The 15,034-nt window shown below is 41.0% G+C and overlaps 1 protein-coding gene across 4 annotated transcripts in view; it reads left to right on the forward strand.

The window, feature by feature from the left end:
- Window positions 1-256: 256 nt before the first annotated feature.
- Window positions 257-15,034, forward strand: part of Hr4 (nuclear hormone receptor 4) — a 75,805-nt gene continuing 61,027 nt past the window's right edge. For all 4 annotated transcript variants that reach the window (XM_076372193.1, XM_076372191.1, XM_076372194.1 and 1 more), the window contains exon 1: window positions 257-1,608. The gene's annotated coding sequence lies outside the window, so the exon portion shown is untranslated. The remainder of the gene's footprint in view (window positions 1,609-15,034) is intronic.

Here is a 15,034-nt window from a genome sequence, read left to right on the forward strand (position 1 = left end):
GGTGGGGACAGAAAAGAAAAACGTTAGCGCGGTTACGTAATCAGTGCGTGGCCGCCATTTTGGTCCACGCACACGAGTGCGTGCGTGTCGACACGGCTCACCACGCGTCGCGTTTCCGTGCGAAACCGACGACGCATGAATGGTAGAGCGCGAGCGGCGTGTCCGCGATAAGAACAGCTCTCCGGTTTGATAGCGCTGCAACGGGAGAGAGACGCGGCACACCACCGGCTACATGCTAGGAACAAACCCGAAGTGGTAACGCGCGCGAACGGCCGAAGGTGTAACGAACTCCGCGGCGATTTTTGTGGCACGGATCGAACGATCGATCGATGTGTATTTTTGATGAAATGTGTATGTAGATACTGTTCGGTGATGGATTTGATTTTGCGTCGGTGAAGCCTGGTGAAGGAGGAACATATTTTTTCGTTGATCTTCCATTGGGACTATTCGACGGAGTGAACGGCGCGAATACAAATGAGTGAGCATACAGACGACAGCGTTGAACTCTCCGAATTAACGAAACTGTGATGCGTGAACGATCGACGAACCCTCGATCGGTGTGTTCAGTGATGCTAGCTGGTAATATTCGAGCTTTATTTTCTAATAAGAGATGCTAGTGTGTTCTTAAATGATAAGTGGATTACGTTAAGTGGAAGCGGGACACTGATGAAGTATAACAGAGGGGATAAGAAGCTGCGGGATTTAGAGGATAGTAGAGGATTTTAGCCACGGAGAGATCGTTATTGGCGGCGAGGAGGAACCGGAAAGACGGAGACGCACGACGCGGTTTTCTATTTGGACAAAGGATAATCCAGTTCCGAGGAAGCTTACACATGCAACTGGGTCGTGCTCGGGCTACCGTCGTTTCGGCCACGCTGATACTTAAAGCCGATCGATATTTAAACGATTCCTATGAAATCGACCCTGAAACCCTCCGAGACAGTGGACGCCGCTGATATATTTTCTTAATCGATCGGATCAATCGGCACGACTGATTTCATTGAGCCCGTTCTTTCATCGCATCCCCTAAATTGCTAGCTGTGATACTCGTCCGTTTCGGATGCAGCGTCGCCTGGAGCAGACTGATCGTTAGACGATCGTCGGTCTTCCGGTCCGTGGATCCAGACGGGGGAACTGAACATTCTCGGGAGCGTCGAACAAATGAGGAACAAGTGCACGTGCAAGTGCTTAAGAAAACGGACGAGACGTCGGAGGCATCGGGCACCACGAGTTTTCGATTAGAGCTGCCTAGAGCCCACCACGGTGACGTTCGACGATCCGTCCCCTTGTCGCGCTTATACGTGTGCTTTACGTGTGTGCCTCTGTGTGTTATTCGAATGTAGCCCGGGGTGAGAGAGAGAGAGGAAGAGCGAGAACGGACGAGCAAGCGAGCACGCGCGCGCGCGCGCGCCCGCGTACACCGCCAGTGTATAAACGCTGACGTAATACGACGAACCTCCCCTTGACACCTGATCGACAATCCAACGTCGTCGGAACGTCTGTGACCTTGTTAATACTGCACCGGCTGCTTGTCGGCGGGATTTTCGGGAAGACCTCGCATCGGCCCATAACGTTTTCGTATTTTGGATGTCATAAACGGAAAAAGATGTAAGTTGAGCTTCTCTATCGCGATGAACACCTCGCCACCCTCTTATGTTTTCTTCAGGATGGTTATGTGGGATTTAAGGAGACACTGGGCTGTTTCTTCCCTCTTTCAAATTTATTTCATGTTGGTTGGTTTTTTGGAGAAATGTTTTCAGGGATCTACGAAGAAATGATGGTTTTTGTTTATACTCGCTTGAGTTTGCAAATGAATTATATTAGGTTATTTAGCAGAGGCGAGAGGAGGTCCTACATCAGGAAGGTTTTAGTAAGGAACTTATGGACAAGGTACTTTCTTCTCGAGTGGGAGAATTAGTAATTGAAAGTGAATGTTTTATTATTCATGCAGAATGTTAACAGAAAATAATTGATAATACTATAATTGGTTTTGTAAATTTATAATTTATAATTCATGACTTCTGGGAAAATATTTTCTTCTGCTTATTGCAGTGATTAGTTTGTAATGTTTATGTCGAAGAGGATTGTAATAGTTGAACTATTTAATCAGAAAGGTAATCGATATTCAATCAGTCAATATTTAACTCATAAATGTCGTGTAGCGAAGCTACAATGTTGTAATAAAAACGTAACGTTGAACAGTTGTAATGTTTCTGTTGCTAGAATTAATAATTATTACCGATCGCAAAAACTAGCCGGGAATTACATACTGCGAATAGCTTGGCCAATTAGCAACACGGCAGTCATTCTCAAATGCGAAACCGGAGAGGAGAGAAGAGAATCGGAAAGAAAGGGATAATAATCGATAATTGATGCAAATCCAATGTACAGGTTTCGTACAAGTCGAAAGGTCTAGGTCGTTCGGCGAGTAACAGCTTGTCTTCCTGCTCGCCGAAATTCGTGAGAATTTGTTGTATAAACCTCGGCGAAGGACTGGGTCTTCCTCTTTGGAAATACAAGGTGTCCCGAAATTAGCAGTACAGTCGAAAAGGAGATGATTCTACATATACGTTAGTGAAATGATTTTTTCAATAAACTATATTTTATTTCGAATTTATTTTAATAGAACATTTAGTAGACCAAAAAATATTAACAAAATATTTTTCAATATTATCATTCATGAGATTTTCAATTATTTTAAATCACTTTTTTTTAATCGCGTTCCAGTGCTGATAATTTATATTTGTGAACATTAGGTATACAAAATTATTGTTACAAATAAATGACACTACATCATGGTATATAAATAGGAAAATATCAAATCAACGCAAAAGATATTTTTGTATCATCGATTTTTATTGCAAGAAGTGCAGTGTGTGGTAAGCAACTATACTTAAATTTTCAAATATTTGTTTTTTGATGAATAAACAATGGGAATATATAATTTATTTTTGATACGCAAATTTTTCTTTTATTCATAATTACAATATTTCTATGATTACTCGCATAGTTAATTACTAGACACACTGTATACATCGAATCCGGAAGAAACTCTTCGAAGGCGAAACGATACGCCTGTCACAGAATGATGAACGCTGATGCAAGCGTCAAAGATACAAAAATAAATTTTTGTAACGTATTCCAGCAACCTTGAAGATTATTGGAAATGAGAGAAAGGATACGTTTACTGAGAATAATCGGTACACTTGTTGCACGAGTAAGCGTTCGAAAACTAATGAAAAAATGTATAATTTAAATTCTAGTTTTATACTGTTCCATGTTGAATTCAAAATTAAGAAAACTAAGGAAATTATAAAACCTAGAAGCTTAAGAAAATCTAGAAAATTATAAAAAATAAGGCAAAAATTTTAAAAAGTCTTTCCAACTCTTTTCTCAAGCCTATTATTAATTAATTCCGTCTCTCATCGATGAAAGGAACTTCTACTCACGATCCCATAGAAATTACAATCTTATCACATGATTAACGCTACTGGTCCACATAGTCCGTCAGATCTCCGAACACCAATATCACTGATACAAATCTCAGATGCTGAATATCGGTTGATATTGCCAAGCAAATATTAAACTTGATTCGATGAACAATCGAAACGAAAATCGACAGATTATATATGGAACAGTCTTCCACTTTGAACCGAGACGATTTCATTGGTCGTTCAACGATTTCCTTTACGAGCAAGGGAAAAGCTGAGCATACACGATCTTTCCCGTCCGATCCGCCAACGTTGGCGTTCACGTTCCGCGTGTCCATTGTTTCCATTTAATTGGCTCCTATCTATTCTCAGGATCATCATAGATCAATTTGCACGATCGGCTGTTCGCGATAGGGCCGAACGGTTTCTCTGCAATCTATAAATACGCGAGACGAGCCGATACTTCGACCAGGTTTGCTCGAGCGTTCGGCGCTACCGCTGGCAAGACAACGATACGCGCGTACGATTGCGCAGGGCGCGGCCGTAACAATGGTACCAACACGCGCGAGTTAATTGTTCGAGCGGGAATGAAGCGAAAATGCGAAATAACATTTCCTCGCGCGGACCTTCGGGAAAATCGTCGTTGAAGGTTAACGATAAGTGGAAGTAGCAAGCAATGAACGGGCACTGAGTTGTAACGACTATAATTGAATGGTCCTGCGCAGGAAGGAGCTGAGACGCGAAATAGTAAAAAATTAGATATTTATTTATTCTGATACCTCCTGGTGTCCATTAATGAAATATAGAAACGAAAGTTTTAATGGTATATTGAAAGAAAAATCTGTGAAATTCTACAAATTTCTATAGAATTCTATAAAATTCTATAAAATTCTATATAGAACAATACGTTGTTTTATTTCCATGAGGTGCACAGTAAAAAACTTGAACAGTGATTTGAGGAAGTAATAAATCATCGGCATTAAAAAAGATCCGAAGGATTTTTTTGTTAATTCATTGCTGTGTTGTTCGTGAAGTGTACAGCTAAAAGTGCGTGAATTATTGAACTTTTATTAGATTGCCTTGGTGCATCGCAAGCTTCCTGATAAAACGTCAAGAAACCTTGGAAAAGATATACACCAATTTCATATTCCGGGCGTACCTTCGAGGATCAGATTGAAAATACACGCAACAAAATGAAAGAGAAATCCTTATCCCTTTGTATCTTTTCGCATCGAGCAGTCAACATATTCATTCTTTCGTCCCTTGTTCGCGTTTCTCGTTCCGTTGAGTTTATTTAAAGCTCTGTTGCGGTTTCGCAGTATTTAAACATACTGAAAGGTTAATTCGCGTATGACAAAACGCGAAACGTCCTTTTTACGATGAAAAAAAAAAACACGTTGCTTTGCAAAAATGCGCGTTGCATGTGACATGTGGAACTGCGTTTCATAGAACGGAAATAGAGATATACTTTCGGGGCTTGAAAATATTACGTGCAACGCGTGAATGAAATGTCGTTCGGAGAAAATTATTTTTGTACTCCCCCGTTTCACGGATTCGCACGGCGGCAAACGAGTAAGGCACGATTCGCCCGTACAAATTAGTTTCCCAAGTGATAGTGGCATTAATGAAGCGAGATCTCGTAGCATTACTAACTTTAACCCATCTTAAGAAGACTAACATTATTAAAGCGTAGTCGCTGGAAATCGAATTCGAGTCCGACCACATTTCTCACTGCCTTGGACCACTTACAAAACTTTCCCAATTCAAATTTCCCTGAGAAGATCCGATGTTGAATTAAATTAGAAAGAACGTAATAAATACAAGTTAGTTCCTTGTGGAAAAACTTACACGATAACTGAACACAGACACATCCGTACATGTCACTCAAACATAAAAATACAATGAAACTGTTAAATGCAATATACATACGAACAGCTTCCGACGTGTATCGTCAAACGTACAAACGGTCTCAGACTCTGAACGAGCACCGCGGACTGAAATCTCGCTCCAAGATTCCCCTGCAACTATGCCACCGACGAAGACAGAAGATTGAAACTCGACAATGCGTTTCCTCGCGAAGTTATCGAACCTGTTTATCAATCGTACGCGCGTACGAGTAAGAACGGACGTCGAGCAGACCGGAGATGTCGCGGCCAGACGTTTCCCGATAATTACGTAAAGACGGAACGGTGTCAACTGCGTGACGAAAACAAGCGCGAAACGCTCTGCCCTTCAATAAATTACTTTTCAAACAACGCCGTTGCGTAAACGGCGGCGTTCATGACGTTCGCGGTGGAATTAGCGGCGTTACCGAACGGTGCGCTCTCGTCGTTCGTCGTTCGAAGAAAAGTTCTCTCCCTTCTTTCGGTCGGCAATTAGCCCGCGCCGGAAGGAATTGCAGCGCGAAAAAAAGGAATCGAACGGGACCTTCTCGTGTGAAGCTTCGTTATCGTGGAAATCGAATTTCCCCGATCCATTCACCGCGCGTGCTTTCGACCATCGAACGTGTTTGCGTATCGGCCGCCGCTTTTTGCTCCGGACAAACACTCATAATGGCACGGCGTTGTCCGAGTTCCATTGATCAAAACACTTCCCGGCGATGAATATTTATGAAATTGTTGTGAAACGCCGCCGTTGCGAACGTTGATTAACATTGACAGAAGTAGAAGCGGCCTGTAATGGACGGTCGCGCGAGCTGGGCGGCAGCTTAAGTGCGCACGTGCTACTGTATTATCGAATTCAGTTTTCGATATCATATAAAGTATTAACCCCTTGCACTCGGGAGGCGACTTTCTGTCACCGTTTCATTCGACGCGACAGAATTATAGAATTTCGGATTCAACGGATGAATGTGATATCAACGCACGAAACATTGGGACGAAATAGTTGTTTAATTCACGCAAACTGTTGCTCTTTATGCTGATTGTAACAAATATCATCGGTACCGATATAAAAATAAACATTACTTTAGAGAGACCGTGATTAATATAATTTATTCTTCCTCCTTTTGTTGGATATCTTCGGTTTTACAATGTTTCTGTTGGATTTGTATATTTAGATTAATTTGTGAACTTTCAGAGTGATAAATGTTTCGGATGTTGCTTGGACGTAGAAAAGACAATTGTTACGATACGAATGGTATGATTCGCAGAAAACTAGAATTGTGTCGTCTCCGATCTCTCGAATTCGATTACTTCTATTTGAATAAATGTTCGAGTAAGTAATTCAGAACATGAAAATTGTGCAGTGGGTAAGAAAACAGTTTGTCAGGTAGGGAATGAAGATATATCGACATTCGTGTCTTCAACAGTTCGCGTGAAATCCAATTGCCCCACTTCTGAGCCCGGTTGTCTTGATAATCTACGCGATAGTATCCTGAAGTTAACAAAGCCTGGCACCTGTAAATGTACTAGAAGCTAGCTCGTCGGTCGAAGACGTTTCCATCGTGAGTTACACATTCACCCGATTACGACGTTTCGTGATTTTTATCATTTTTCTTGAATTCTTTTGCAGGAATTTTAACTGTTCGTGCTTACAATAGATATACATAGGAAATTCATAAATAGATACTAAACTTTATTTCATATATTTATTTAAAAGTGAAGTTTTGTACAAAACATGTCACACTTCTTCATTTTAAATCAAACTTTGTCAAGAATTTCAATAAAAACGTATACAAAAACCAAACATCATTGTATCAAAAAGTAAACGAAAGGATTCGAACGCGATTATTACAAACAACCAGGTACATTTCACCAAAAATCAAAGGCACAAAGCAGAAAAGGTAAACCCGAGAACAGCGTCAGACATGTTTCCACCCCGAAACTACAAAGCAACTTCCCAAAAACTGAAACCACAACGTTCTATACAATTCGAATCCGCATAAAGATTTAATCTCGTTACTACAAATGCACCGAGAATTTTACCAAAAATCGGTACGAAGCAGAAAAGGTAAACCCAACAACAGCGTCAAACATGTTTCCTCCCCGAAACTCCGAAGCAACTTCCCCAAAAACTGAAACCGCAACTTTCCATGCAATTCCGATCCACCCGTAAAGGGTGAGAGACCCGTTTACCCGAAATGCCTGGAATTTCAGCAGAAGTCAAAAGTGCGAGGCAGAAGCGTCGACAGGGGTTTAATAATAAATTAACGGTGGCGTCGATCGATCCGAATTTTCGAGGGTATCTCCCCCTCGGCCCAACGGTGTCTATAAATACCTGGCAGAAGGTATTTATGCGAAGCGGCTGTGTTAGCCACGTTAAAGGCACGCTAAGTAAGGAGCACGCGGCAGCACGTCGCGGGAACTAGAGTTGTGCAACCCCACTTAAAGTTATTCTGGCGGATGAGCGCAGTAGCCGGTGACGTCCCTAACCTAGCGTAACCTCGGTACTCGACGCGCGCCCTCTCCCGATGACGGAGCTTGAGATAGGTCGGGTACAAACGTCCGTACGAATGCATGTTACGCGCGGAGACCCCGGTGCTCCCGCTATAGTCGAACGACGACCGGCCGTACTACGATCCGCCCGCCGCCAACGGCAATTATTCATCGCCGTTTCCAGCTGATCATTCGCGTCCTTCCTCTATTTTCGTCTCTTTCCCCCGTTTTTATTTCGCCCGTTCGCTCCCTTTCTCCTTTCCTTCGCCGATATCATCGGCGATCGCCATTCTTCTCGCTCGGGATTAATTCGTTATCGACCGATCGACCGACCGCGCGAATACCTCCATTACGGTCCGCGCTCCTTTGTTCCAACGGGGTTGAAAATTTCCTGGGGCGAGAACGCGTTGGAACAAGCGACGTAAAATATTCCGTTTTCGTGCGGCTGGTTTACCGATGCCCGCCTTTCGATTTAGGCCTTCCCATTGTTGCGGTGATCGGTTTCCTTCGGCTTGTTGGATCCCTTATGGATCAATGGATGATTTGTTGATCGAGTGGAATGCAAATGGAATTTTTGCGAACGAGGATTTACGTGTGAAAGGATTTTTCTGGAAAGAAGCTTGAAATCTTTGATTTCTTTGTGGGGCCAGTTACGATTTTACTCCTTTGGCACTGTCGAGTTTAACTTTTGGGTTGGATTTTTCTTTTTTTAAGGATGTCTTTGAATTTGGAACGCGAGGAAATTGTTGTTAGTGTTTATAGTTCTTCGATGATGTTTAAACTGTTCTGGTGTAGTGAGGATTATAGCGGAATGAAAAGTTGAAGTTTGTCTGCTGAGAACGTTACTAATATCATTAACCACCGTTCATCCATTAAGATCAAGATTATCCAGCACGAATAGATTATCCTTCATAAACGTGAATTGTTAATAATATTCGTGTTAGTGGGTCTATAGAATCAAATTAAGCTTATTCATTCGTTTTCCTTCTAATTTTGTATTTTTATTTTCGTTATTACCCGCTTAGAAATAGAAAAATGAAACGATACAACAATATCGCGAAACCTTTCTGAAATTTGCAAAGTGAAAAAAATATAATATTTCAATGCTTTCAGAGCATCATTTTTCACAGATATTTTGGGTCTTCCACACGGTTCATTTTTTAGGGAAAAATCACCAGACCGAAAATTTTCAAACCAACGCTGCACTTTTCGATCGTTAACTGTATTCTCCCTAAACGCCTGGTTTATATTCCGAGCAGCTTTTGCAGCATTACTACCAAGTTTACACTCATATAAAAAAATTACACGAATATCGGTTGAATTCATATCGGTATAAAATTCAAAACAAAGAACAAAAGGGAACACTTTTGAGAAAATTTTCTTCGAAATGTGACTCTGGCAATGGACAGTACAACTATAAACGAAGTTATGCCGAAAACAAAAGAATAACGAAGACAGGGAGACAAACGTTCACATGTAAAGAAACACCGACGTTTCATATGCACCAACCTAATGTATATTTGTTGAATCATGTTGAAAATCTTCACCACGAGTCTCACCCGTTGTTGTAGGACAAGGGGTTAATAACGTGATACAGAAAGCTTACCCCGAAAACGTCACCAGGACGGTTCTACGTGGCGTCGCGTCGGTACCGTGTCACCGATTATAACACGCTAGACCCCGGCCTATAGAGGCCACGTGCGTAGAAAACAGATAACAGCTAGCAGACTCCTCGCGACCTATGCCAATCTCAAACTAAATATACCCGCCAGTAATCGCGGCATTGCGTTCACGAACTCCGCCATGCCTGTCGTATCTCCGCTGCACTAACGCGATCTGACGTGGTCTAGTGCCGTTGGACGATCGCGCGAACATAACTCTCGGCTAGAACACCGAACACCCTCGACCCGTGCCCACCGGTTTCTTACGTCGATATTGACGCTTAACCCCTTGTCCCGTGATTTCTTTCAACTGCAATTGATAAAACCACTTTATCGTTAATAATTCAGTAGAAAAAGAGACGAATTTAATGGCTATTCTTTGTCTACGTTTGCTCTACAGATTGAAGATTGATAATGGACGAGCAATATTTTATTTGTATGAAAGTGAAATGAATAATATTTACATTTGACTGACTCGATATTATAGGAGAACTGGTTAAAAGACCATCTACAAGGGTTTCCATTTTTATTTTCGTCTAGTAACTGGTTCACCGAGCATTTGAAAACGGTAGAACGAAATTGCGGGAGATTTTTGCATCTTTGAAACTGTTTTCGTATGGTCAACGATAATTAGTTGAACGGAGCGGGGTTATGAAGTTTTGATCGTCCCAATTTATTTCTCATTTTTGAACGAGAGAATCGTTATTCTGGGAGAGGAGAGAAATATTGTACTAATATGTTAGAAATAATGGACGATGATTTATTATTGCAGTTTTTCTACTAATTACCATTGCCTTCAAAATGGACACCTGAAAATGAACAAAATAGAGTTGAAAATAGAATTCATTAATTCCTATATGCCGAAAGTTAAACGAATTTAAAGTTTACGATAAGCGAATCGAAGGAGGGGATGAAATAATGCATTACACACACGTAATTTATTGACATTTATTTGTCATATTAAGCGTAAGAATTCAAAGAGGAAGCTGAATCTTTCGTAATACACATAAGTACTCCATTTATTCGACAATCACTGTGCATTCCCATTCTCATTTTCAAATATCCTTGTAATTCGCCGCTGATCCCGAACATTCGCGGGTTAACGATTCGCGAGAAATTCTTTCTTACGACTAACGCGACTGTTATTTCATCATCTGCGCGATTTACGTGCTGCGGGAAGCTATGCAAGCCCGCGAACAAAGTAACTTAACGCGGCTTCGCCAGCCATAGAGGAAAGGAAAGAAAAAAATACCGGCAATATGCGACGGCAATTGCGATTGATACATCGTGAGAAAAAAAATGCGGAGTGAATGATGTATTCGTGCTTCGACGACGACGATAATGTCGCTTTTGCGCGTGGATTAAATGGAAGAAGCAAAAAAGACAAGAAAAATATATGATTGCGAGCTGAACGAGTAGTCGACCTTATTGTGACTCATTAACGAATGCAACGGGACTGGCGCGACGGATTACAAGCGAAGTCTTTGAAACTCGATCCGACTCGGTGACGAGAATGCGGCAAAAGGGCGAATCGTTTGAAACATCTTTCGAAACGGAATGACATAGGAAACATTTTCATACGCGCACGATGAGATTCTCTTTAACTCTGTATACAGTCCTCGCAATTATTTTTAATTACCACAGAAAAATAGTCAATCGGACTAATCATATCGGGAATCATGTGACACGATGATCGAGCACGCGGATGTCATAAAAGATCTTATCCTTGCTTGGCAACGACTTTCGATTTTATAGAGTTTATCATAACGTTAATGTTGCTATTGAATTGTTGCAAATGTTTACTGTAAAATATTAGTATTCGTTTATTTAAAGAATATTGTCTTTTTCTTTTCATGTAATTATTATAGAATATTATTAAATCATTATTGTATGTTATTAAATATAATTAGTTATTATTAACTCACATTGAAGTATTATTTAAATTATCATACGAGAATTGGTTAAAAGTTATCTTATAAGAGCTCGTAAAGCAATCTTAACACTAACCGCACCGGTCAAACGACTGTCTTTAAAACTTAATTGAAAATTCTGCTTTCTCTTTCGTTCATTTAATTGTATATCAATTCCTATATTGCCCGATTAATTAAGTTCATCAATGTTTGCCTCTCCTTTTGTTCCTATTTCCACTAAGTAAAATTTGCCGGCGAACTCGTTTACCTTTACTTTATAGCCAGTCACTCGACCGGTACGGGTAGTGTTAAATTATACCAAAGAAACGTGCACTTTCCATTTCGATGCAATTCATCAATGTCCTGTTCCATGTCGTCCATGTTTTATTTCCACGAGCACCGAGACCGGAAGTCGTCCGGTTCCGTTCCGCATTCCTCGCGTCTCGCGTTCGCCGGCGAAAGAATAACCGTTCCAGCGACGATCAAAGGGGAGAAAACCGGCGAACCGACGAAGAAGGGAATGGCATTCCGCGGGATCCTTTCGCGAAGCGATCGCTAATCGAAAAGTTTCCGCGCCGACGTCTTCCCCAGACGCTGCCAGAAGCGCGAACGATTGATGGAGATGAGTTACGAACGGCGCAAACATCGGCAAAGCCATGTCGCGGTGTATCCTTGCGTAGGAATGATGTCATTTGACCCTGACACGCGCGTTCAGCGAGTACCGGTATTCGAGCGCGAGTACCCGAGCTCCCATTCGTCGCGAGAGAAACGCGAAAGGTGCATGACACTGCACCGTTCGTGACTGTAACTTGGGAATATGCGAATGGATCGAGATTATGAGAAAAACTGATTGAGAGTGTTTCTGGAAAAGTAGTATATAGGACTATGGGCATTCTTCGGTGAATGGTTTTAAGGAATTGCATTATGTTTGAGAATTTTCCTCCGAAATTTCATTTTGAAGTTTGAAGTTGAATTGGATAACGTTTGAATGAATTTAAAATATGAGAAAAAGTGATTGAGAGTTTCTAGAGTGTAAACAACAACTATAAACCAATAAAAAGATACTAGATACGATACACGTGCATTCGTGAGCACAATTAGTAGAAAAGGCAAGTCATACACAGACAGACAGCCGAGTCGTATTGAGTAGCAAATACTCCTAAAGAGATCATTTGATAGCCATTTGACAACTTGCATTTTTCTTAGCCAATTTTCTATTAGCTTCGTAATTCCTGATATTTGCGATCATTAATTTACTATACGTTAATACTGTTATAAGTGCCCAATAAAAACTATAAAGCTGTAAATTAAAAAGGCTCTTGCCCCTATGCCGTTCCACTAGATATCGTTCCCTAACTGTAAACACACTGAAAATTCAAGTGTCCACAAACTTCTGAGGGAACCGACAAAAAATCATGAAGAAACTTGATACGTTGAAACTATTCCACTTATTTTAACGCATAGAACTATTGTCCTTCAGTTTTCACCGCTGCGACGACGAGCAGGAACGTACTACGGAAACAGTCCACTCAGTCCTTGATTTTCACAGTGAACAGAGCGACTTCGGAATCGTTTTTTGATGTCGACGTCAAAACAGCTTTCGCTCGTAGCGGAGCCGCACGTCAGAAATAACGTACGCATAACGATCACGATGCGTCGCGACTACACAGTCTGAGGTCGTCGCTCATGGACGTTGGCTGGCCTTATAGCTTCAAACTTGTTCTAGGCTCGCACGTCTCCGACGCATCCCACGATAAAAGTCGCGATCGACGCCGATCGTCTTCGATCGAAGGAAATTCCATCAAGATCACGGACTCCGCGCATCGGCGACGTTTCATGAGGGACTTTAATGAGACTCGTCCGTGAGTCGCGTCTGTGAATGAAAATATCGAATCCCGATAAGAGATATCTCGCGAACTGTGGCTAACAATATTCTTATTAACAACAAACTTTTCTATTATTTGTACTGGGCGTAAACGGTTTATTCATTTGTTGCAACGGTGAACATCGAAGATGAAATATGATCAATGGAATAAATATATACGTTTGGTATTGTATGACTGTAATAATTATATTCATTTGCTTGCATATTTATATTTATCAATATAAATATAAATAGTTAATTTGATATAATATTATCGTTGTGTCATACATTTTTGTTATAACATATTTATAATGATACACGAAAGTGTGGTATTAAATATTGAAGTGGGAAGCATCGTGACGATGATGACTATAATTCGCAGACGCAACAATAGGACGGTGAATTTAAAGCAATAACACAACCAACGTTAGTAGATTATGGTAAATTTGATTTGGCATAGGCTTCGTTCGAGAAGTTGAAAACCGGAATAGCTGCACGCTATCAATAACTATTTACCGAAACCGACCGTCCTGTTTACACACAGTTCTGCCAAGTTGCAGCGATCATGGCGCCAAGTGTCAGTAGCAAACGTGACTGAACGACGTCTATTGCTTGACCCCCCTGGAAGGTATCAATTCGGGTTGAAAGCAAATCCGCCGTTAAACGTGTGAGATACGAGCGAGGTCTAAAATTCTGTTTATACGGATCGATCTAATAAAAAGTTCGTTTGAAAGGACGTTTCAATAAACGAGGAATGTTCAGTCAACGAAAATGAAGGAATGTTTAAATAACGTTCAAGAATCGAATGAATGACTTCGAAATATTTCATTCTTCGCTCGTTTGATCGATAATAACGCTTTGCTCTAGGAATAATAAAATGGTGAAATCTAATATTCCTTTAAATATAATGGAGAAACAATACTAAATAATAAATCGAGCTGTCGCAAGGAAATCTAGCAAATTGTTACTTGGTGCAGAAGAATTCATTGTAAAAGCATACTTTGATCCACCAGAGATGCAACACCGAACACGCATACGTGAAAGACACGTGACAAAATACTGTTACATACTGCAGGTCGACAGAGTCTGTAAAAACTGTTAAATTATTCGCAGGATTTAAAACCTTGGACAGAAGTCCGTAAACCCGATTGAGTGTCTGTTCTTGTGAAAGACTGTTAATGAAGTCACATTTGCGTAAACATCTAATTATCAGGAACTGACAGTTGCTCATTTTACTGTTGCGATGGACCGGTACATTTCTAATTATAATCTTTGAAGTTGCTAATTATAATCCGGTGTACGGTTTATTGACGCGCCGAAGCATTGATTTCAGACTGAACTCGCCAATGAATTATTATAGCGAGCAACCGCAGAAGCATGTGAACATAGATTACGAGGTGTTAATTTGTATGACGTCTCTTCGCGCGACCTTCCTTCTTTCCTGACCTACTCTTCCTGATATCTTCCTATCAGCGTAGCTACGAATGTATCTCCTTTTTTATATCACCCCGCGCGAAGATAATTCCGCTAGACAACACGAAATCGTCCTTCCGTTGGATTGGTATAAGAAGCTCGTTCGCGCAAATGTTTAGAAATAGGAAACTCGCTGATTATTGTGTCGCTGGTGTATCTGCGACGATGAAAGCGGTTCGTTTGTACACAATTTACTAATCAAACACGACGCGAACGTTTGCGCTATGATATCATATCGGGGCGGCAGCAGTTGCACTTTGAAAAGAGTGAAGTCTCTCGAATACAGAAAAGCGACAGTTAACGATACATGGAAAACCAA

The sequence above is a fragment of the Nomia melanderi genome, chromosome 11, assembly GCF_051020985.1.
Source record: "Nomia melanderi isolate GNS246 chromosome 11, iyNomMela1, whole genome shotgun sequence".
Taxonomy (NCBI): domain Eukaryota; kingdom Metazoa; phylum Arthropoda; class Insecta; order Hymenoptera; family Halictidae; genus Nomia; species Nomia melanderi.